Source organism: Neovison vison, chromosome 1, assembly GCF_020171115.1.
Source record: "Neovison vison isolate M4711 chromosome 1, ASM_NN_V1, whole genome shotgun sequence".
NCBI classification, from domain to species: domain Eukaryota; kingdom Metazoa; phylum Chordata; class Mammalia; order Carnivora; family Mustelidae; genus Neogale; species Neogale vison.
In genome coordinates, this window is record NC_058091.1 from 137,290,240 (window position 1) to 137,312,030 (window position 21,791).

The 21,791-nt window shown below is 45.5% G+C and overlaps 1 long non-coding RNA gene across 1 annotated transcript; it reads left to right on the forward strand.

Moving 5' to 3' along the window:
* The first annotated feature begins 1,535 nt into the window (after nt 1–1,535).
* Nucleotides 1,536–20,062, forward strand: LOC122900132. The gene is made up of 3 exons (XR_006383183.1): nt 1,536–1,838; nt 8,948–9,090; nt 19,942–20,062. It is a non-coding gene; the product is annotated as an uncharacterized LOC122900132 (long non-coding RNA).
* The last annotated feature ends 1,729 nt before the right edge of the window (nt 20,063–21,791 follow it).

A 21,791-nucleotide genomic window follows, 5' to 3' on the forward strand; every position in this document is an offset into this window, starting at 1 on the left:
GAGAAATCCAGACGTGATTTTGTCCAGTGTCCACCAGTGGCTCCGTGACCATTGCCAGCTACAGCAAACACTGCCCAGAGTCTCGGATTCCTGACGGGATCCCTGAGCAGCCATCTCCTCTTGCCTCCGTGTCCGGTGGGCTAAGCTTTCCAAACTGTGGTTCCTCCTTCAGTGCCAAGAAGTTATACATTTGGGTCTCCCAGCTGCCTACAGTTACGTGTGCGGGGCATGATCTCTGCAGGACTCTGCCCCAGTGGTGAGCTTACCATAAACCATGCCTTTCGCCTTCCATCCTATTTGGAGGGAGGGACTGCTCGCCAGGAATGACTTTCTCACCAGGGGGCTCCGTTAGGTCCCCCAACCTGTTCTGCAGGAGAAACCCTTTGTGATTCTGGACTGGCTGTGCCGTGGATTTCTGGCCCTACGGATTGTCCCCTTGGCGATTCCATGAGCCAGGTTCCCCCGCCATCTGGAATGCACTTGATTTGTCCCCCTGTTCCTCCCACCCCTGGCCACTTGCATGTATTGGCACGACTTTGTGTCCCATTTTTTCTTTAAATAATCTCCACTGAAAAGCAAAAGTGAATATTAATTTCTCCATGAGACATTCCTGAAGCCCACAAGGAGACGAGCACTTGCTTCTCCCTTTCTGGATTTTTCAGGAGCTCATCCCGAGTGGTAGGTACATAGAGGTAGTCCATCACGCTCAGAAGTATACCCTGGAAGCCTCGCCACAAAATTATCGAATTTTTATATAATAATTGCTATAATAATAATTATATTATATTATAATAAATATTATAATATAATAATTGCTAGGAGGGTAAATGAAATGCCTTCTCTCCTCGCGTTCCCTAAAACAAAGAGAATCACACCGGGCAACGGATCTGCAGCGGGCCTAGCCTGGTGACCTTTTTAAAAACAACAACAACAACAACAAACCACAAATAATTCCAACCCAGCAGCTTTGTTTAGCTTGGGCTGCTCTCAGTTCTGCATAAATTTACTATAAAATCATAAAGCAAAGCATAAAAGGAGAATGGCAACAGTAAAGTAGCTATGCCGCAAATTCGACAACCATTATATATTCTATCTAGGGCACACTTAACTCTCTAATTGCTAATTGTAATTTAAATGAAAACATGTGTTTCTTGTTACATTCATCAACTACATTTGTAAGTGCCGCGGAGGAGGGAGGAGGCGGCATGAACACCTCAGGGTCCTGACGATCACAGGGCTCGGGCCCTTCCTGGGATGCTTGTGGGATGTCGGAGTTCCCTCACGCGCCCGCGGTCGCTTTCCAAACCAGATAAGGCGGCGGGATGGAGAGGGGAGCATCTGCGAGAAACGGCTGCGCTGGGATTCTCTGCACGGGTTATGCTGCTGTCTCCCGCGCCTATGATTGGTGAAACCCTGAGAAGTTCTTCCGGATCCAGCCCTCTTTGGAATCTAGCCCTCTGCTTGCTAAAGATACTCCGCGGGGTTATAATATCCTGACCGACTGCGGCAGCCTCCTGGCAAAGGAGCTGCTTCCTTCTGTGACTGTCCTGCTCCCGCGGCGGCCAGCCACCCACCGCTCCGCCCCTGCCTGAGCACAAGAGAGGCGGTAAATCGGATGATGCTTCTGAGGATCCCGTGTGACACACAACCCGCAACGACGTCACGCAGCTGCTGTCACCAAGTAGCTGCTCAGCCAACATTGGTCTCATTCTTTGACCTGGTCAGTCCAAATAGGACATCACCCATCAAAAAGAAAAAGGAAAAAGCTCCTGCATTCCTACCTTTCTTTAGGGAGAAGCAAGTCTTAAACCATGAAAATCTGTAAGAAAGTACAGTTGGTAAGAGCAACATTATTTTCTTTCTTTCTTTTTTTAAAAATATTTTATGTATTTGAGAGAGAGAGAGCGTGCACGCGCACAAGCAGAGGGAGCAACAGACGGAGGGAGAGGAGGAAGCAGGCTTCCCGCAGGGCAGGGAGCCTGATTCTGGGCTCAAACCCAGGACCCTGGGATCAAGACCAGAGCCTAAGGCAGACGCCCAACCAACTGAGTCACCCAGGCACCCCGCGATGTTATTTTCAATAAGATACCGTAATTAGAAATTGTCCCTCGAATTACATTTTGCTTGTTTTTTTTTTTCTTTTAATTGAGCTAACAGGAATTTGTAAAGTGCTTATCAACCCATTGATAATGTCAAAAAAAACCTTTATACAGTGTTTGGAATTCTGTATTAGTCTATATTCTCCATAGAAACATGACCCACAGGAGATATTGGTATTTGTGATTTTTTTACAAGTCACGGGCTTGTGTGTTTTGGAGGCTGAGGAGGCCCCCCCCATCTGTAGTTGGCAAGCTGAGTATCAAGGAAAGCCGATGATGTAGTTTCGGTCGGTCTGAGTCCAAAGACAGGAGACTGATGTCCCTGCTCACCATCAGGCAGTGAGAGAATTCGCCCTTACTGGGTTTTTTTTATTCTGTTCAGACTGATGGTGGGTTGGATGAGGGCCACCACATCAGAGATGGCAATCTGCTTTAGTCAAGTTTACCAATTCAGATGTTAATCTCGTCCGCAAACACCCTCCCGGACACACCCAGAATAATGTTTAACCGAATATCCGGGCACCCATGGCCGAGTCCGTTGACAGATAAAATTCGCCATCATAGAATCTAAGATTATCTGATGAAATATTGAATCCTCCAGTTCCTTATGGTGTAAAGACCGCTGGTGTATTCTGGATTTTTCTATTTTTTTGAGGGAGGCTTGGATGGCTGTGTATTCCCCCCTTAGGACCAACTTCGCTGTATCCCATAGGTTTTGAACTAAAGTGTCTTCATTCTCATGGGTTTCCATGAATTGTTTAAGTTCTTCTTTGATTTTCCTGGTTGATCCAAACATTCTTAAGCAAGGTGGGCTTTAGCTTCCAGGTGTTTAAATTCCTTCCAAACTTTTTCTTGTGGTTGAGTTCCAGTTTCAAACCACTGTGGTCTGAGACTATGCAGGGAATAATCTCGGTCTTTTGGTATTGGTTGAGTCCTGATTTGTGACCCAGTAGGTGGTCTATTCTGGAGAAAGTTCCATGTGCACTTGAGAAGAATGAGATTCTCTTGTTTTAGGGTGGAATGTTCTGTATATATCTATGAGGTCCATCTTGTCCAATGTGTCATTCAATGCTCTTGTTTCTTTATTGATTTTCTGCTTGGATGATCTGTCTATGAAATACTGAAAGCACAGCCTCTATGAATGCCCTGGAAAGTTTATGGGTTGGGAGTCAGGCAGGTATAAACTGACTTCTGAGTGTCTGGAAATTTACATGACCTCACTCAGAGACAAGTTATCCTCATGGTCCAATGTGGGCGATAATAACTATCTGCTCAGCTCATTGTGTTGGTCACTGGTGTGGTCCAAGGTATAACTAGTATGTCCCATCCCATAGAAGGGCCTAGTGCTAGAGCCACCAGCCCCCATCCACGTGGGGCCTGGGGAATCAAGTCTATTTTCTGCTACTGTGACTCCGATGCAAGCATCGGTGGCAATGGTCTAGTGAGCTGGAGACAGTTGGCCGGTCTGTCCATTCCAGCCTCTTCTCATTTTTGTGTTCACTCATTCTTGTTCACCTTCTGGGCTCCATGCTGATCCTGGAATACTTGGTCAGAACAGGCTGGCATGTGCTAACTCACAGATGCAGGACCCCCTCAAATCCTCTTTCTTCCTAGTCTCATCCTAGAGTCTGGAAGCTTCTTTGTTGGATTGGTTATGAGTTAAATTGTGTTTCTCCAAAACTTCTATGTGGCAACCTTCAACATGGCACTTCAGAATTTGAGAATGAGAACTGCTTTTGGAGAGGAGGTCTGTAAAAAGATGATAGGCACCAGGAGTGTGCACACACAGAGGGAAGACCACATGAGGACACAGGGAGAACGTGGCCCTCTGCCAGCCAAGGGGAGACCTCAGAAGAAACCAACTCTGTTGATGCTTTGATCTTGAACTTTGAGCCTCCATAACTATGAGAAAGTAAATTTCTGTTGTATAAGGCCCTGGGTCTGTGGTATTTGGTCCTGGAAGACTGATATGGGATCCTTAATACACAAGAAGTCTGTGAAAACACCCTTTGCTGGACAGTAGTGAGCAGCCCACAAGCAGTTCCATTCACTGTGTCGGTGACAACTTGCCTTCTGCGCAACCATCATGGTAACTGACCAACCCGTCACTAAGCTGAACAGAGGAGGAAATACCAGCTTACTGTCCAGCACAGCCTCCTCCTATACCGTGAAACACTTCTGGTATCACCCGTCACAGACTAGCTATTCTACACCTTCCATTTGCTTCTCTGGATTTAGCCTGTACATTAATTTTCCTTCCTCACTGCAGCTCAATATCCTCTCACCACCTTCCCCAGGAGTAATGGTAAAGACCCTACTTTATTTCTTGAAGTTTGCTTTCAGGTCTCAAATACAGATTTGGATTCATCGTAATTCTTGGAGATTGAAACACTATGATCCTTGGCCCACGCATGGCCCTCTTATAGAAGAAGTCAATAACTAATCATAATAGAAATAAACCTCCTTGAACCTCTCACCCAACATGAAATCCAAAACACTGACGGTAATGTCCATTGATTTATGTCGTCCTTTCCCATCCTATCCCTTTACCAAAGGTAACTGCTACACTAAAGCTGGGGGTTATCATTGCCCCCCATTTTTTTTTTTTTGAGAGTGAGCAAGTGTTCATGAGAATGCATGTTCGAGGCACAGAGGAGAGAGAATCCTAAGCAGACTCCCTGCTGGGCAGAGTCTGAGGACATGGAGCTTGATCTCACAACCTTGAGATCATGACCTAGTTGGGTGCTTAACCTACTGAGCCACCAACCTGCCCCTAATTGCTTTTCTTTTTCAAAGTAAAGTGTTCTGGGGCACCTGGGTGGCTCAGTGGGTTAAGCGTCAGCCTTCAGCTCAGTTCATGATCTCAGGGTCCTGCATTGGGCTCCTTGCTTAGCAGGGAGCCTGCTTCTCCCGCTGTCCCTCTTCCCTGCTCATGCTCTCTCTCTCTCTCTCTCTCTCTCTCTGACTCTCAAATAAATAAATACAAATCTTTAAAAAATAAAATAAGTAAAAGTGAGGTGTTTTATGCCACATATTTAGATTTACCCAAAGTATATTGCTTTGCCCACTTTGTCTGCATCTTCAATCTGTTGATGTAAATTTGCTGACGCATTCCTCACTGCTCCACGTTTGGACCTGCCCATCTGTCCTGTTTCCCCTTTGCTCTAGGTGCTAATACTCCTGCCTTCTCGTGCTCTTGATCAGGACTGCCAGAGATTATTTTATTCATCTTTCCAGAGAATCAACTTTAAGCTTTATTGTTCTTTTCTATTGAATCATGGTTTCCACTTCCTTGCTTTCCACTGTCGTTTCTTGTAATCCTGTTCCTTCTACTTCTTTGGGTTTGCTCTCTGTTTCTAATTCTTTAAGCTAGACAACGTAGGGCATCCATTTCCAGACTCTCCTCTCTTATTCTAGAAGCATTTAATGCTTTGATTTGAGTGTGGTCCCACCTTCATTGCATCACAAAGTATTAATGTTCAGTGTTTTCATCACAATGAAGTCCCTTGTATTTTTTAAATTTCCCACTGCGATTTCTTCCACCCATGAGTTACTTAGAGCCTTTTTAAAAGTGATTTCCTTTTTTTTTTTAAATTTAAAGATTTTATGCATTTATTTGACAGACGAAGATCACAAGCATGGGGAGTGGCAGGCAGAGGGAGAAGCAGGCTTTCCTGTAGAGCAGGCAGAGCCCGATGGGGGACTCGATCCCAGGACCCCAGGATCACGACCAGAGATGAAGGCAGTCACTCAACCAACTGAGCCACCCAGGCACCCAGTGACATTTTTTAAATGCTTTATTTATTTATTTATTTATTTGAGAGACAGAGAGTATATGTGAACATGAGTTGGGGGAAGGGCAGAGGGACAAAGTCTCAAGCAGACTCCCTACTAAGTGTGGGGCCTGATGTGGGACTTGATCCCAGGACCCTGAGATCATTATCTCCTTCCTTCTTCCTTCCTTCCTTCCTTTCTTTTCTTTTCTTTCTCTCTCCTTCCTCTTCCCCTCCTCCCCCTTTTCCTCCTCCTTCTTCTCTTTCTCTTTCTTCTTTCTCCTCCTCCATCTCCTTCTCCTCCTTCTCCTCCTCCTCCTCTTCCCTGTTCTCCTTACATTCTTCTACTTCTGCTGCTTCTCCTCCCTCCCTCCTTCCCACCCTCCTTTCCTCCCTCCTTCCCTTCCTTCTTTCCTTCTTTCCCTCCATCCTTCCTTTCATCCTTCCTTCCATCCTTCCTTTCTTCCACAAACTTCCTGGAGTTCATAATTGTCTGATTTCTTTACTATTTAATGTTCTACATTCTATAACTAATACTTCTACCAGACTTCTCAACAAAAGAGATCTTTTGATTTTGCTGGAAGTAACCCCCCTGGAGCCTTCCACCTTCTCTAGACTTGATACACAGCTATTGCCTTGGTGTATGTCTTCATCATTCTTCTAGAGAATTTCATTTGCTGCTCTCATTTGGGAGAATCCCCTACCCCATGTCTTCCTTTCTCAGTTTATTCTCTTGTTTCGGTGGAGCATAGGTACCAAGTCATTGAAGGTAAAGTTTTAGGCATGACATATCTGAAGATGTCTTGATCATTTGACTGGAACAAAATTTTCATTTGGAAAAGTTTCTTCTCCAAATTTCAAAGGCATTGCTACACCATCTTCCAGCTTCCAGCTCTGCTATTGGGAATCCACTCATGATCCTGGTTCCTGATCCTTTGTAACTTGCTTTGAAAGCTTTGGAACTTTCAGAATTTTCTGATTTCCTTGTTTTTCTGTAGCATCTCATCCTCCTTAGTGCCTGCTGTCCTCAAGCTCAAGGCTCTGTTGCTTGAATTTCTCCAGAAACTAAGCCTTCTTATTCCTTTTCTGCAAGAGTGGGGCAGTGTAGCCACCTGATGCTGTAAGACTTTCCATCAGCCTTCTGGCTGGCAACTTGATCCCAGACTATTGCCTCCAGAATTGTGAGACCATAAATTTTGGCTATTGGAGCTACCCAGTTTATGCTACTTTGTTACAGTAGTCTTAGGAAACTAATGTACCATCTGAAATTTGACCTCCTCCAAAAGGGTTTCTCCATTAAGAATTATGTCTATGTTCATAATCCATTTGACCAAATTCGGTTTTTTAAAAAATTAACCATTGGTCAGGGCATACCAGTGCAGGTTCCTGGGCATGCACTTTTGCCTGTTAACCCAGCTTTGTCAATAGAACCTGGTGTATTAATCCTACCCCATTGTTTATTTTAAACCCAGTTTATAAACCCTAAATCCAATTAAATAGTCCAAATTGTCCAGATTGGTGGAAATCATCTATTTGGGAAATAAAACGTCTGGTGGGCTCCAGGATGATTAGAGGCTTCCAAGTCTGGGGTGTTGGCAGCGTCCACCCGAGGAAGAAAGAGGTCTGGAGCTCAGACAAGCCCCTACTTCCAAGGCTTCTGTGAACCTCTAAGCCTACTCTCTGAAGCTCCCTTTAAATACTTTTCAATGGTAGAAGCAGTGCAGACAGGCCTGTCTGGAGAATTCTCATTTAACATGAAGGTGAGCTGTGGTGGGAGAACAAGGGTGTTGTCCTCTTCCATTAATGCCTTATGCAAGCTCTGACAACGCATCCAAAAAACCTCCCAACATACAAACCCTCCCCAACACCACCCCACCAGAGTCAGGGATCCAAGTGTGCCAGCAGGGTCTCGTGCCCTTGGAGCTGGCCTGGAAGCAGTATTGACCCTGACAAAAGCAAGGCTATTGGGTGCACGCTTTGATGAAGATGTTCTCTGGATTGGGGTGGAGACCCACGCTTTTCATTTGTTCAGTAGAAGTTTGTCATGGTCAGCTCTGCAAGGACAAGAGAAACCTAGGCAAGCTCTCTCCTTTGACCTACATGACCATAGTGATGGGCTGTGACCAGGAAGGAAGTGAAATTGGGGAAGACAGCTTGGTGCCACCATCGGTGTCCCTACTGGTCTGCACATTTGGGCTGCTGCCTAACCTTATCAGCTAGTGACATCCCCATGGCCATCCGTTTCCTCTCTGCCTGTGTACCCAGAAAGCATTTCTGAGGTCAACAAGTGCCAGCTAGCAAAGACTCGGTACTTCCAAATGACAGCATGCCTGCAAGGAAGCAGAAGTCTTGCTCTTTGCAGAACGTGTCTTGATAGCTTGTCCACATAATCCAAAGAAAATAAAGGAGAAAAATGAAAAACCTCACATAAGACATGATATATCCCCCCACAGAGCATTTGGGTGCTATTGTGAGAGTCCAGATCCTCTCTTAGAGAAGTTTCCAGCTCTAATGACTTGGAATATATGTGTTTGCATGAGCACATTTTGTCTGCATCTACACCAAACTCGGAACTGGGTAGAGAGCAGAAATCCCCACTGCTAGTGGTGAGCGTCTCTGAAATGTACCCAACTTTGTCCTGTCCTTGAGTTCTTCGAATCGACTCATATTTGAAAATAGAAATGTAATTTTCAAGCTAGATCAAAGGTGGTAAGTAAGTATTGGAAATTTTGGTCAAATTCTAAGTAATTTTGTGAAATTGCATCCACTTGAAAATATTGAGTACCTTTTTTCAAGACTAGAGAGAGTCCAGTTTTAGCCTTGAAAAAAATCTGGGTCCATGTCTTTGGGAAAAAAAATCACTTACTAAATTTCTACATCTCCAAAGTGGGTCAGCCGTGGTTTTCATGTTTGTTTGTTTGTTTCTGCTCAAATTCGCAAGGTTTCTGGACTCAGTCCCATTGAGTAACTAAAGATGAGGCCAAAGAAATTTGATCTGAGATCACGTCCAAATTATCTGACATTCTTCCAAGAGTGGAAGGACCTCTATCATCCTGAAGTTGCTTTCCCTTCCAGGTCTGGCTTGGATTTTCACTACTGGAAGCCACTTCTGAATATATATCCTAGACCTTTGAGATGAAATCTCCACCTTGTGCATCCTGACCTCCTACATTCTCAGACGGGGTTATACCTATTGGTCCATTATCGTCCTTTGGTGTGTAAGAATCTATGCAATTTTTTCTCAAGTATACATGTCACCCACTGTTGCTAGAATGTGATCTCTGAGAGCAGCATGGGTCTCCCCAGACCATTTAGAACAGGACTCTGTCCCCGCTGCCCTGCCTTGCTCCTGTCGCCCACCCCCACCCCTCTCACAACATGTACGCCCTCAACCCCATAAAAAACAAACTGCTTGACCTGCTGCAGGAGAACCATGATTAAAAAGCCTGTGGACATTTTATGCTTGGAGAAAAATTATGTAAGGATTTTTTTTTGTTTTTGATAATACTGAAATCTCTGTAAAGGGCATCTCTATAAACTGTGTTAGATAAATACATTATAAGCTGCACTGGTCGTTAAATAAGCAACACTGTGAGTAAGATACAGCTGTGAGAGATGGCTTAAAATAAACAAGCAATACTTTAAGCTTGAAAGGAACGTGATCAACTCCAAAAGTGTAAGCGTATGAATCGGAACATCGGTGTTCCTGACTCAGATTGGGACTTCTTTTCCTCATCTTAAATAAAAGGGAGCAGATATGGTCTTTATGAAATCTGTCAGGTTTAACCTGCCTTGTTCACTTTTCTTTGTAGAAGTTGTTTCTAAGCTTACCGAGGTATCATAGGCCCCCTAGAAAAATGATCTCTCCTTATTACCTCTCCCTGCCAGACCCTCTATGCATTTCTATATACCGTGTGTACACATGTGAACACACAGAAATCTTTCTGGTATGTAAATGGTGTTATAATATACATACTGCGGAAGCTTTACTCCTTTCACTTAGTAACTGGTATCTTTCCTTATCAGTACATTTAGATCTGTGTCGTCCTATGAATGGACTGCATAATATTCTATGTAATCATTATATCATAGTTAGATGAGGCCACTTAAATTGTGCTTTATTTTTTGCTATTACACATGGTGCTTCCGTGAGCACCCTTGCACGTTTATCTTGGAGCACATACATGCATATTTCTGTAGGACAGTTTCTGGATAAAGAATTTCTGGGGCAAAGAGTTTGCATCATTTTAATTTTGCTGGGTGCTTTCCAAAGCAACTCCTTGAAGGACTTTGGCATCTCACCGGCCATGTCCGAGAGTGTCTATTTTCTCATAGCTTTACTGACACGGGATGTTATCACTCCCTTTATTTTTTGCCTTTCTAATAGATAAAAGAGATGTTTTCACTTGCGTTTCCATGTTTTAATCTGCATTCAACAGATTATTAAGGTAAAAAAAAACTTTTTAAAAAAGATTGTATTTATTTATTCATTTAGCATGCACATGAGCTGGGGGAGGGGCAGAGGGAGAGGGAGAGGGAGAGAGAGAATCTCAAGCAGATTCAGCACTAAGCATGGAATTGTATGTGGGACCCGATCTCACAACCCTGAGGTCATGACCTGAACCGAAATCAAGAGTCAGAAGCTCAACTGACAGAGACACCCAGGTGCCCCCCCGCCAAAAAATCAAAGACTGTTTTACTAGTATTCATTTTTGATTATTTTTCTCTTTTGTATGTATGGATGTCAAATGTCTGATAATGGTCCTGATCATCCCTATTTATGAATAGATTATTAAATGCAGCATTATCAGTGGCTGGATTGCATTTCTTCTGCATCATTTCATCTTCCTTTCCTCTGTCAGTCCTTCCCCCAAATGGGAGGGGCTTTGGTGGAAATGAGTATGCGGTAGTGGGGAGCTGCTGCAAAGGTTATCGGCTCCACCACTTCCCAGGAAAGGAGGCGTTGGGCTGGGCTCTTTACTTGACTTCCGAGCAGAGCTGCATTCCCATTTTTTTCCCTTCCACGCTGTGCTAAACATCTGAACCTCAGAGTCTCTCTCCAGCCTCAACATCTAAACTAGAGGTTCTCCCTCCCAGATCCTCCCATGTATTTGAACGGTAGCTCTAGGTGTTTTGGTTGGGGGGGGGTGATTTGGTGGTCCGTTTCTGCGGAAGGAGAAGGCTGTGACTGTGTCAGCTGTTCTGTGGACAAGCCTCCTTCGGTTTCTAGGCTTGTAAGTCACCTGCGAAACCACTTCTGCTCGAGCAGTGGTTGACCATGAGGTTTCTGAAAGTCTCTTACCTCTGAAGCAGTCTCCTCCTGCGTGTGTCCTAGGCTCCAATTCTCCCAAGCCACCTAACTGGGGGGGGGGGATTTTGTAACCCCACCCCAGGGAGCATTTAGCAATTAGAGACATCCAGTTGTCATGGGTTAGGGGATGTCCCTAACAGCTAGTGGGGAGAGGCAGAAGGGCTGACAAACACCCTGAAATGCACAGGCCCGTCCCCATGCCAATTCTCCAGCCCAAAGTGCCAATAGTGCCGAGCTGGAAAAACCCTGATCTAATCCCATCTACTTCCTATCAGAGTGTGCCCTTTCCTGTTTCCCAATGCACCTATGGCTTTATTCTTTTAAAATATTTTTTTGTAATTTCAATGAGATTTGGTGAGTGATGACAAGCATATGCATGAGTTCAGTCTGCTATTATGAATGAGGATAATAGATTCTACGATTTTGTTAATGCACTCTGGGTACAGAATGATGTGTAAACATTTCCCAAAAATACGCAGGTTCCAGTTTCATTCCTTAACTCTTCTCTTCCTGCTACTGTTTTGCACAAGGGACATCAAACCAAAATGAATGCCTAGTGCAATCTGAAAAAGCCAAAGATTTAAACATTTTATAAGTGTTACTATGTATGAAAGCGATATGTGTCGAAAGGGTAACGATCGCCCCCATTTTGTTATCTTGGTGATAGTAGGGAATTTTGAGGCTGCCTGCGCGCCAGTAGTATGTTTCTAAGCTTAATATTAAAAAATGAGAGCTCACATCCCCAGGAGAACATAGAATGTTGGAGCCTGAAAGAACCTTAGAGATCATGGGACAGATGGAGACTTTAATGGTCTCGGAGACTTACGCCCTGTGTGGTTGCCTCCCACATTGACGCTGGGCTCAGCCATGATCTTGCTTTGGCCAATGGGGCATCAGCAAACACGGTGCAGGAAAAGACCTGTTATACTGGGGCCTGCTGCTTTTGGAACACTGCTGCACTGTTAAAAACTCAGAATTTCCTGCTGGAAAGACTACAGGAGACAGACGGAGGCATCCTGGCCTACATGTGAGTGAGGTCACCTTGGGCTGCCCGGGATGATTGCAACTACACGAGTGAACACCAGGGAGACCAGAAGAAGAACAACCCAGCCAATCCCAGCTCAGTCCTGCAGAATTATGAACAATACATGATTGTGGTGTAAGCCACTGACTATCAGGGTCATCGGCAACCCAGCCACAGGTAACTGAAACAGAGTGCAACGTCTTACTTGTAGAGATGAGGCAGCTGAGAAAGTCATGTTCTACATAGCGGCAAAATTGCCAGGTCAGCTCCATAAAGGTATAATATAATACACATAATATACCTAAAGGGATATTGATATTCTCACCTACTTCCCAAAACTGTGTCCCATACATAAAGGATGTGTTCTTGGTCTCAACCTTGCATGACAGGCTTATATGCTAAACACACCATTCCTCCTTCCTCTCCAACATTACTGTCACTGCCACAAGTGGGAAAAAGCAGCAGTAGGATATGTGATAGCTACTTCTGAGCATTAGCAATTCAGCTTTCTGCCTGAATAGTCATAATAAAAGCTCTTCATGCTCCTCTTCTGTGTTGAAGAATCACCCCTACCAGGATTTTCACATTTCAGATGTTCTGAAATGAGGAGCTGGTCAGGCAGTTGGTCCCATAAAGGCCTGGATCTCAAAAGGAATGAAAACATTAATCCTTATAGGTGTTGGGTATGGGAAGGGTCAGTCTTAAGTTCTGACTCTCTTTTTTTTCTTTCTTTCTTCTTCTTCTTTTTTTTTTTTTTTTAAAGATTTTATTCATTTATTTGATGGAGGGAGATCACAAGTAGGCAGAGAGGGAGAAGGAAGCAGGCTCCCCCCGAGCAGAGAGCCTGATTCGGGGTTTGATCCCAGGACCCTGAGATCATGACCTGAGCCGAAAGCACTGAGCCACCCAGATGCCCCAAGTTCTGACTTTCTAAGTCAAGTACCGTGCATCTTGGAGTACCAAGGGTTTTCCCCAGCCCACCATCTCCTGAATGATGTGTCAGGGACATACTATCTGTACTCTCAGGATGGCTATGGGCTGGATCCAGGGGACACCAAGACATATGGGACACCCATTTAGACCTCAAGGGATTTCTAATTCAAATGGAAAGAAATATCATATTCTCATCAGAAATCAATAGAACTTAGGTTTGTTTTAACAGGTATTGCCATAGTGGTTGTTTGAATTATTGAAATATTTCCCTCTGGAGGGGCTCCGGTCTCCTGAGGGCCCTCCCCCCTTACTCAGCATTCCTGGCTCCTTCCCTGGGCTCCAGAACTCTCCCCACTCTGGGATCAGCAGCGGAAGCAGGAATGCTTTGCCCTGCAGTTTCCTCCAGAACCCTGTCCATCGTAATTGGTCAGTGACCGTGAAGGTTGTTAAATATTTTTACCATCACCCTGGAGGCAAAGCAATAAACTTGAGCTTCTAAATGAGTAGCAGAGATGCCCGGTGTTGAATACACTGAAACAGTGGGGGCAGGAGAACCATAACAGTGGGGTGGTGGAGGGGACGTAAATTTTGAGCAATCTGGAATGAATAATGAGGGAAGGGGCGAGATCCTCGATGTGTTCAGTTCATGAAATGGAATTAAGGGACATAAGCACCAGCCAAGGGTGCCCAGTTTAATGACAGAACTGGGAGTAGAATTTAGGTCTTCATAACCCCCGAACCCATGAAATCTCCAGAAAAGAGGGCATAAATTACTTTCTAAAATAAGGATATAAGAAGCCCCAGTTGCCTAATGGATAAGGCATTGGCCTCCTAAAATAAGGATATAGAGGCAGGATGCACTGGGTTTGTTCACAGACGAGGGTGCTTCCTAGGAGTGAGATTTTTATGAAGAGTATTGGCAGGTGACATCCTTGATAAAGGAAGAAAAGAGTTATTTAGTCATACATGTAACTATACATATTTCATATGTACGACTATGATGTTCTTCTTATACTTTCTCTTTGTCTTATCTCATAATCTGCTGTAGCCTCAGATGTGACTTTTAAAATTTTCTCATTTGGAAGTTATCACTTGAAAACCCACCTCCCATTTGAGAAAGGTGGTCGGGGAAAGAAATCTAAATAAGATCTTCAACTACATTTGGTTTCGTCCAAAGAAGATTTAGCAGATACCTAAGGAGTGGTCTGTCCAGCGTGTTTTTTCTGAGAATGTCTCCCTCCCCCATCCCGGTAGTTGCCATGGGATCTGCTGCGTTAGAGTAATGTGACTGACATCATAGCCAAGGCTGACTGGGCCAGTGGCGGCTGGTAGATCAAGCAAAGTCAATGATCTCCCTCTCCAGGATTTTCAAAATTGGAGCTATAGGATATAAAACTTGGGGACCATGTGTTTCCATGTTTACCACTTGTAGAAACAGAGGAGCCAGTCCTCCCAAATCAAAAGGCACAGAGCTATGAGGTTAGAAGGGTCTCATGGCGTTGGACCTCTCCCTTCTGGTTGTTTCTAAACCCAGATGTGTCCTTTTGTCAGGTCAGGTCAGGTCCTTTTGCCTGCTAATGCTTTCTTTATTTCATAAGTTAGTATGAGCTTGTTTCTCTGCATTTAGCCAAACAAAACTACCCAACAGTGAGAAGATACACCTATTTGTTTTCTCTAGGCAAATCTTCACAAGCTTGCAATCTGAAGGAAGGACTGCTGGAGTAGAAGGAAAACAAGCTTGGGGCAAGGAAAATTTTGGATGCAATTGACTGGGCAGTTCCATTGCTGAGAATAAATCCTAAGGATATATTCAAACTAGTGTGCAAAAGTAGACAGAGAACTAGAGACAGAGGAAGAGATACACAGGGAAGGTCATAGAAGCATTGTGTGTAATATTGAAAAATGATGAACAACCTACATGTCCACAGAAAAGATACTGGTTAAATAAATAAGGATACATCTATATTATATAATCATTAAAAATAATAGTGTATTGGGGCGTGTGGGTGGCTCAGTGGGTTAAGGCCGCTGCCTTCAGCTTGGGTCATGATTCCTGGGTCCTGGGATCGAGCCCCGCATCGGGCTCTCTGCTCAGCAGGGAGCCTGCTTCCCCCCTCCCCACCTCTGCCTGCCTCTCTGCCTCCTTGTGATCTCTGTCTGTCAAATAAATAAATAAAATCTTTAAAAAAATAGTGTATTTTTACCTGCTAAAATGGATAGACATCCATGTTACGCTGTTAAAAGGGAAAAGAGAGTTCTATGTAGCAAAGACCAAAAAAAAAAAAAAAAAAAGAAAGAAAGAAAAGTGAAGAAAACAAACCCAAAAGAAAAATGCAATGTATAGAAAAATGCCTAGAAATATACAACCCAAATGTTCCCAGTGTTTCCTGTAGAACGTGATTATGAACATTGTATATTACTTTTTTGTGATTTTTCTTACAATTACCATGTATTACATTCACAAGCATGCAAAACAATAAAGCTACAAAAGTTGAGGTGCAAATTAAGAATCCTACTGATCGTCTCAGGACCGTTCTTCCTCAGTGATCTGCCTTCCCCGGAGACCTGGGGAACGAGATTGGTGGAGAACTCAAGCGAGAGCGGCGTCAGTGTTGATCAGAAGGAAAGCAAGATGGCAGAGGGCAAGTCAGACAGCGAGAGAAAGAGTTCGGGTTGACTGGAGCTAACCACCCACTCAGGGCATTCACGCCTTTTCTCCGCAGCCAAGTGCTTGACTTCTTTCTGCTTTAGAAAGAGGAACACTCACACACCTGTGCTGAGACTTGAACTCAAAGTGAATGTTCTTAGCCCATGAGCATCCCCTCTGGCCAACTGTTAAAACTGAGTTATGATTTAACTACAACAGAACATGCCAGAGACACAGATTTGACTCGGAGCTGACAGGAGCTGCAAGGAGTCTGAGATTTGACTCTCCTTACAAATGAACCAGGTAGCCTGCAACAGATTCCTGGATGCTGGTGGGAGACAGGAGAGCCCTGAGTCAGATGAAGGGCAGGTTTTTCTCCTCGCACTGCTGATAGCCAGGGGGTCATCATTTTCTTTTTTTTTAAATTAAAGATTTTATTTATTTATTTATTTGAGAGAGCATGAGAGAGATTGAGAGAGAACACACAAGTGGGGTAAGGGGAAGAGAGAGAAGCAGACTCCCTGCCAAGCAAGAAGCCCGTTGTGGGGGCTTGATCCTATGACTCCAGGATCATGACCTGAGCCCAAAGCAGATGCTTAACCCACTGAGCCACCCGAGGCGCCCTTGGGATCATCGTTTTCTTCTGCCAGCTCCCTGAGCCCCAGTGTCCACAAGAAAATGTGCAAAGAGCCAGGTGATGCCTACACACAAGCATTGCAGGAGAGGAATTTCAACTTGGAAAATCTGAATCTTTTATTTCCTTTTTGTTTTGTTTTGCTTCAAGTTTTTATTTAAATTCTAGTTAGTTAACATAGAGCAGGATACTGGTTTCGGAAGTCTGAATCTTTTGTAATAGGCTGTCGGCATCCTCTTCTCTGCCCTGGAAGGAGACATGATCTTTATTTTACTGGACAAATCTTCCTTTTGTTTGGGAATGAGGCGCCAGCTCTAACTACGCCAGCTGTCTGCTCTACAAGTATCCTTGAAATGCTTTCTGAACAAAATCTGTGAATGCTTCTGTTTGCAAAACATGCAGAAATGGGAGCAACCTATGGAGAACTGTCTTCCAAGAGCCGTCTGTTCAATTGTTACCTTTTTCCACAAATAAAAGAGGAACAAACCCAAGGGCCAGAATTCAGCACTGACCAAGCACGTTCATGTCTTTGAGTTGATAGAGTTATCAAAGTTGGCTTATTGCTGGATGAACCCAAGAGGAGAAAGATGACTTCCTCCTAATCCAATAGGTCAGTTTCTAAGAAGAAATGTCTAGCAGCCCTTAGTGGAACTCTCATTCAGAATATCCAAAGAAGGTCCTGTATAGCTCTCTAGACACAATCGAACAAACATAAACAATCTTAGGGGTACTTTGTAAGTCTCATAAATGTCCAGGATATTTCTTGACCAAAATACAGACGTATCTCATTCTATTGCTCTTTGCTTTATGGTGTTTTGCAGATACTGCCTCCCCACCCCGCCCCAAATTGAAGGTCTTTGGCAATTCTGTGTTGAGCAAGTCTATCAGCCACATTTTCCCAATAGCATCTGCTCACTCTATGTCTCCCGGTCACGTTTTGGTAATTCTTGCAATATTTCCAGCCTTTCCATTATTATTACATTTGTTGTGGTGATCTGTGATCAGCGATTATGTCCCACTGAAGGCTTAGATGATGCTTAGCAATTTTTTAGCCACAAAGTATTTTTAAATTAAGGTAAGTATGTTGTTTTTCAGACATAAAGCTATTGTACCTTCGCCAGATTACTGTGGAGTGTGAACATAACTTTCCTATGCACTGGGAAACCAAAAAATTCATTTGACTCGCCTTATTGCAATATTCACTTTATTGCCGTGGCCTGGAACCAAATCTGCGATATCTCCAAGGTGCACCTACATAAAGAGATGCTTTAGAAATCTTTTTTTTTTTTTAAGATTTTATTTATTTATTTGACAGACAGAGATCACAAGTAGGCAGAGAGGCAGGCAGAGAGAGAGGAAGGGAAGCAGGCTCCCTGCTGAGCAGAGAGCCCGATGCAGATCATGACCTGAGCCGAAAGCAGAGGCTTTAACCCACTGAGCCACCCAGGGGCCCCAAGATGCTTTAGAAATCTTAAAGATGAACATGGGGTGGGTGTTGATTGAGAAGGGGCACAGGGGAACTCTCTGCGATGACAGAAGTGTTTCATAGCTTGATAGGGGTGTGGGCTTTCCAGGTGTGTCATTGGTCAAAACTTGCATCATTCAACCCTTAAGATCAGTACCTTCCACTCTATGTAAATTACACCGCCATGAAGAAAACACCATCAACTCTCACTTACTCAGTGGCTCGTGAATTTACAACGGGCAATCCAGATCTGCTTTTTTACATGCATCTGTTTTTCCTCTACATTCTGTAAACTCAATACCTACCTCTCCATCACACTGCATATACTAATGTCTCTGTCTGGTAGAACCCAATAGCAGCGACTGATGGAGAAACTTAGCTAGTGAAATCAATTGCTTCTTTGAAAACCCCGTTTAGAACCGTCCCTGGGATCCAGCAGGCACTCAGTCTGTTTTCTGAAATGAACGACTTGAAAGTTAAGAGTAGAATCAGGGGCGGAGGCTGAAGACAAGATTACGGAGCCCCAGGTCAGGCAAGTTTGGACTTCGTTAGTGTATTTTCATGACCTACTGCCTTGTAAAGCCATTTTTGTAGAGAACCCCAAATGCCAGAGGGACAGGAATAGGAGTTCTGTGTCTCATTTTCCATCAGGAAAAGTGGTGGCTCTTCCTGGCAGTGAAAGCCCCTCCTTCTTACCTTTGGGGCATCCTTTATTCTAATTATCCAGAGGGGAGGAGGGAAGATCAGCAAAGATCAGAGTGATGGACGCTGCCGGTCAGGCTCGCAGATACACACACAAAGAAGCGCTTGTGACCGGCGTTCCTGAGGTAATGAAGTAAGCAGCCAGCACACCCTTCCCCCTTTCTTCTTACTCTAGACTCTCAGTCATAACAGGCGTTCCCTCCTGGACGTGCCTCTAACGTGGGGGTGGGAGGAAAAAGATGGTGTCACCGGAAACACACACAACTCAAGTGTCCCTAGCATGCCAGAGCTCCTAGGTTCAAAATATGTTCTTAAGCAGGAATGCCCAGCCTCACAGGGTTTTCTCTGATACTCGTCTTGCTCTCCGCATACCCCTAGGAGACCCCCTACGAGCCAGCCTGTCTGCTCCACCCACCTCCAGGCTGTGAGGTGAGATCATCCCCACCCACCACACTCTGACCATCACCAGATGACTGACGACCCTGTCAACCCTTCGGCGTCCTCCTGTCCTTAGAACTGATCACCTCTGAGCAGCCAGAGCCGTTCCAGGGTCTGTATAAAAGCGGCAAGAAGGGTTTACCTCCCCACTTCTGGCTGTTTCCAAAGCACACAGTCTTGCATGGAAATAGTCCCTTCAGCTTCTGTGCCCTCTCGCTTCTGTGCCCTCTCCTCACCAAGCCCCCAACCGGGCCAGGCGCCCCATCCAGTAAGGAATGGGTGCCATGCTTCTCCCCACCGCGTCCTGGTCTCACACAAATCACATAACCAACCACACAGCTCCACTCCCCTCTCTGTGTCCCTCCCTCCACCCCTGAAAGCCACGTGGTATATCATTCATGCAAATTCCCCAAAGCTGCAGCAAATAACCCAACTAAATCCCAGGCAAACCGTGCTGGGACTCTTGCAGCCACTGAGGCTCCTGGCCATTTCCTAACAGCAGAGCAGGACAGAGCTCTCCACTCTCATGAGAAAGCAGGGCTTCCTGACTTGCTCAGCGGGAAGGTAAATGAAGAGAACATGATGTCAGAGAGTTTTGAATGCTGCCTCTTTCCCAATGCCATCCCCAATTTTATGATCAGTTGAAACTCAAAAGGTCTTAAAGTCATTGGGGACCGAGGAGCTTTCAAGGAGCTTTCAAGGCAACTGTGCATTTCACAGCAACAAGGAGGATGTGTGGATCCCGTGCTCTGCTCATATAGGAAGTGGATTCTCAGCATCCCCGTCTTAAGAGATATGTAACAGAGGTCCAGGGAGGTTGAGTGCGTGAACCAGGGCACCCAATGAAAAAGTGTCAAATCAGGTTTGAACACAGGCAATCTGAAAGAGAATTATTTCATTCCCCCTGTCCCACAGCGGAAGCCAAGCTTCAGGGAGCCTGAGGCCAGAGCGTGGGAGGAGGAATGAGACTGAGAAGCTCACAGTCACCGAGGCCGCATACACCCCCACACCCAGAGGAGAGAAGATCCCACGTGAAAGCGGAGGCCGAGCCTTCCCTGGGGCCCTAGGACACCGAAGGTCTCAGAAGAACAAAAGGGCCCAACCTCTAGCTGAAAATCCGGCAGACAACCAGACAAGGGTGCTTCACCGGATTTAAGGCTCCTGTGGCTCCGGATCTTAAAAGAAGTCGGGAACAGAAGAGCTTCCATCAGACCCCTGGGAAGAGCTATGCTCAGGGGACAGTGACTAAGAACATGCCAGACGCAGCACGTGTTTCGACAGTGCAGTGATGTATCGCGAACGTCTTTCCACTCGTGAGTCATTCATGGCGGGAGGGGGGCGGAGGGGACAGCGAGTGGGGGACGGAACCTGAGCCAGCAGCATCTGATGGCTTGGCTTCTCTTTGCGCAAACACCACTTCTCCAGCAGGGCACTCAAAGGAGGTTTATGCAACTGACTGGTTCTCTCCTTTTCTCCCACAGTACTCCACAGCTTAAGAAGGCAAAGGGCGTCTCGAGAAGAGGGAACAACCTGTACAGAGGCTTGGCTTCGGGAATGTGGAGGGAGGCCACGTGGAGGCGGGGGTGCTCCGGTGAGGTGGGTGGGGCCTGAGAGGGACGAACCCCGAACGGGAGGCAGGGCTGCTTGTTCGACTTACATGCGTGTGGGAGCTGTCTTAACCATTTCCCACGAGGGCATGGAGCAAGCAGCCCAACTGCAGGCTCAATCCCAGGACCCTGGGATCATGACCTGAGCCAAAGGCAGAGGCTTAACCGACTGAGCCACCCAGGCGCCCCTGATTTTACATAATCGTCATAAATGGTGTCCCAGACTCTGTGTTTCACTTAGGTGTTACACTTAACAAAACAGGAGTTGCGAATGCCCACTATTGGAGGCCTTTCCTGAGAGAGTCTCCATCCTTTGAAAAGTCGGGCTCTCCTCAAAGTCCTCAACATCTTGAGATGAACGATTAAACTGACCAATAGCAAATCAATTTCAGGCAGAACGACAAAGGTCTATGTCATGAACTGTCCTGTTTCCCACACCACCCCAAATTCTCATGTGGGAGTCCTGACCCCCGGTACCTCAGGATGGGACTGGATTTCGAAACGGGGTCTTGGGACGCCTGGGTGGCTCAGTTGGTTAAGAAACGGGGTCTTTAGGGCGCCTGGGTGGCTCAGTGGGTTAAGCCGCTGCCTTCGGCTCAGGTCATGATCTCAGAGTCCTGGGATCAAGTCCAGCATCGGGCTCTCTGCTCAGCAGGGAGCCTGCTTCCCTCTCTCTCTCTGCCTGCCTCTCTGTCTACTTGTGATTTCTCTCTGTCAAATAAATAAATCTTTAAAAAAAAAAAAAAAAAGAAACGGGGTCTTTAAAGAGGTAATCAAGTCAAAAAGAAGTCAGCAGGGCAGACCCTCATCCCATAATGACTGGTGCGGCCTCAGGAGACACCAACCCCGCCTCGTTAATGATGGAGTTGGTAGAGGAAGGTGGCCGGCTGCCCTTGTCCCTATGTTCTCTCATCAAAAGTAATCACAAGGCTGCAGGAAAGAGGTCCAAGAAGACCCCAGGGGCAACAAGGAGTCCTTTGGGGGACAGTAGGGTACTGTTGGATGTGGGGCTCAGAGGCCTCTGTGGGGTCAGTGCTGGTTTTGTACCACAGGCCCTGCCATGAGTGTCCCTCATTTCAAGGGGAATGTGGGAAGAAGGCGGCGGCAGTGGGTGCCCTGGAAGGACCATCCTTATCCAGAAAGCCTCCGCGAACCCCG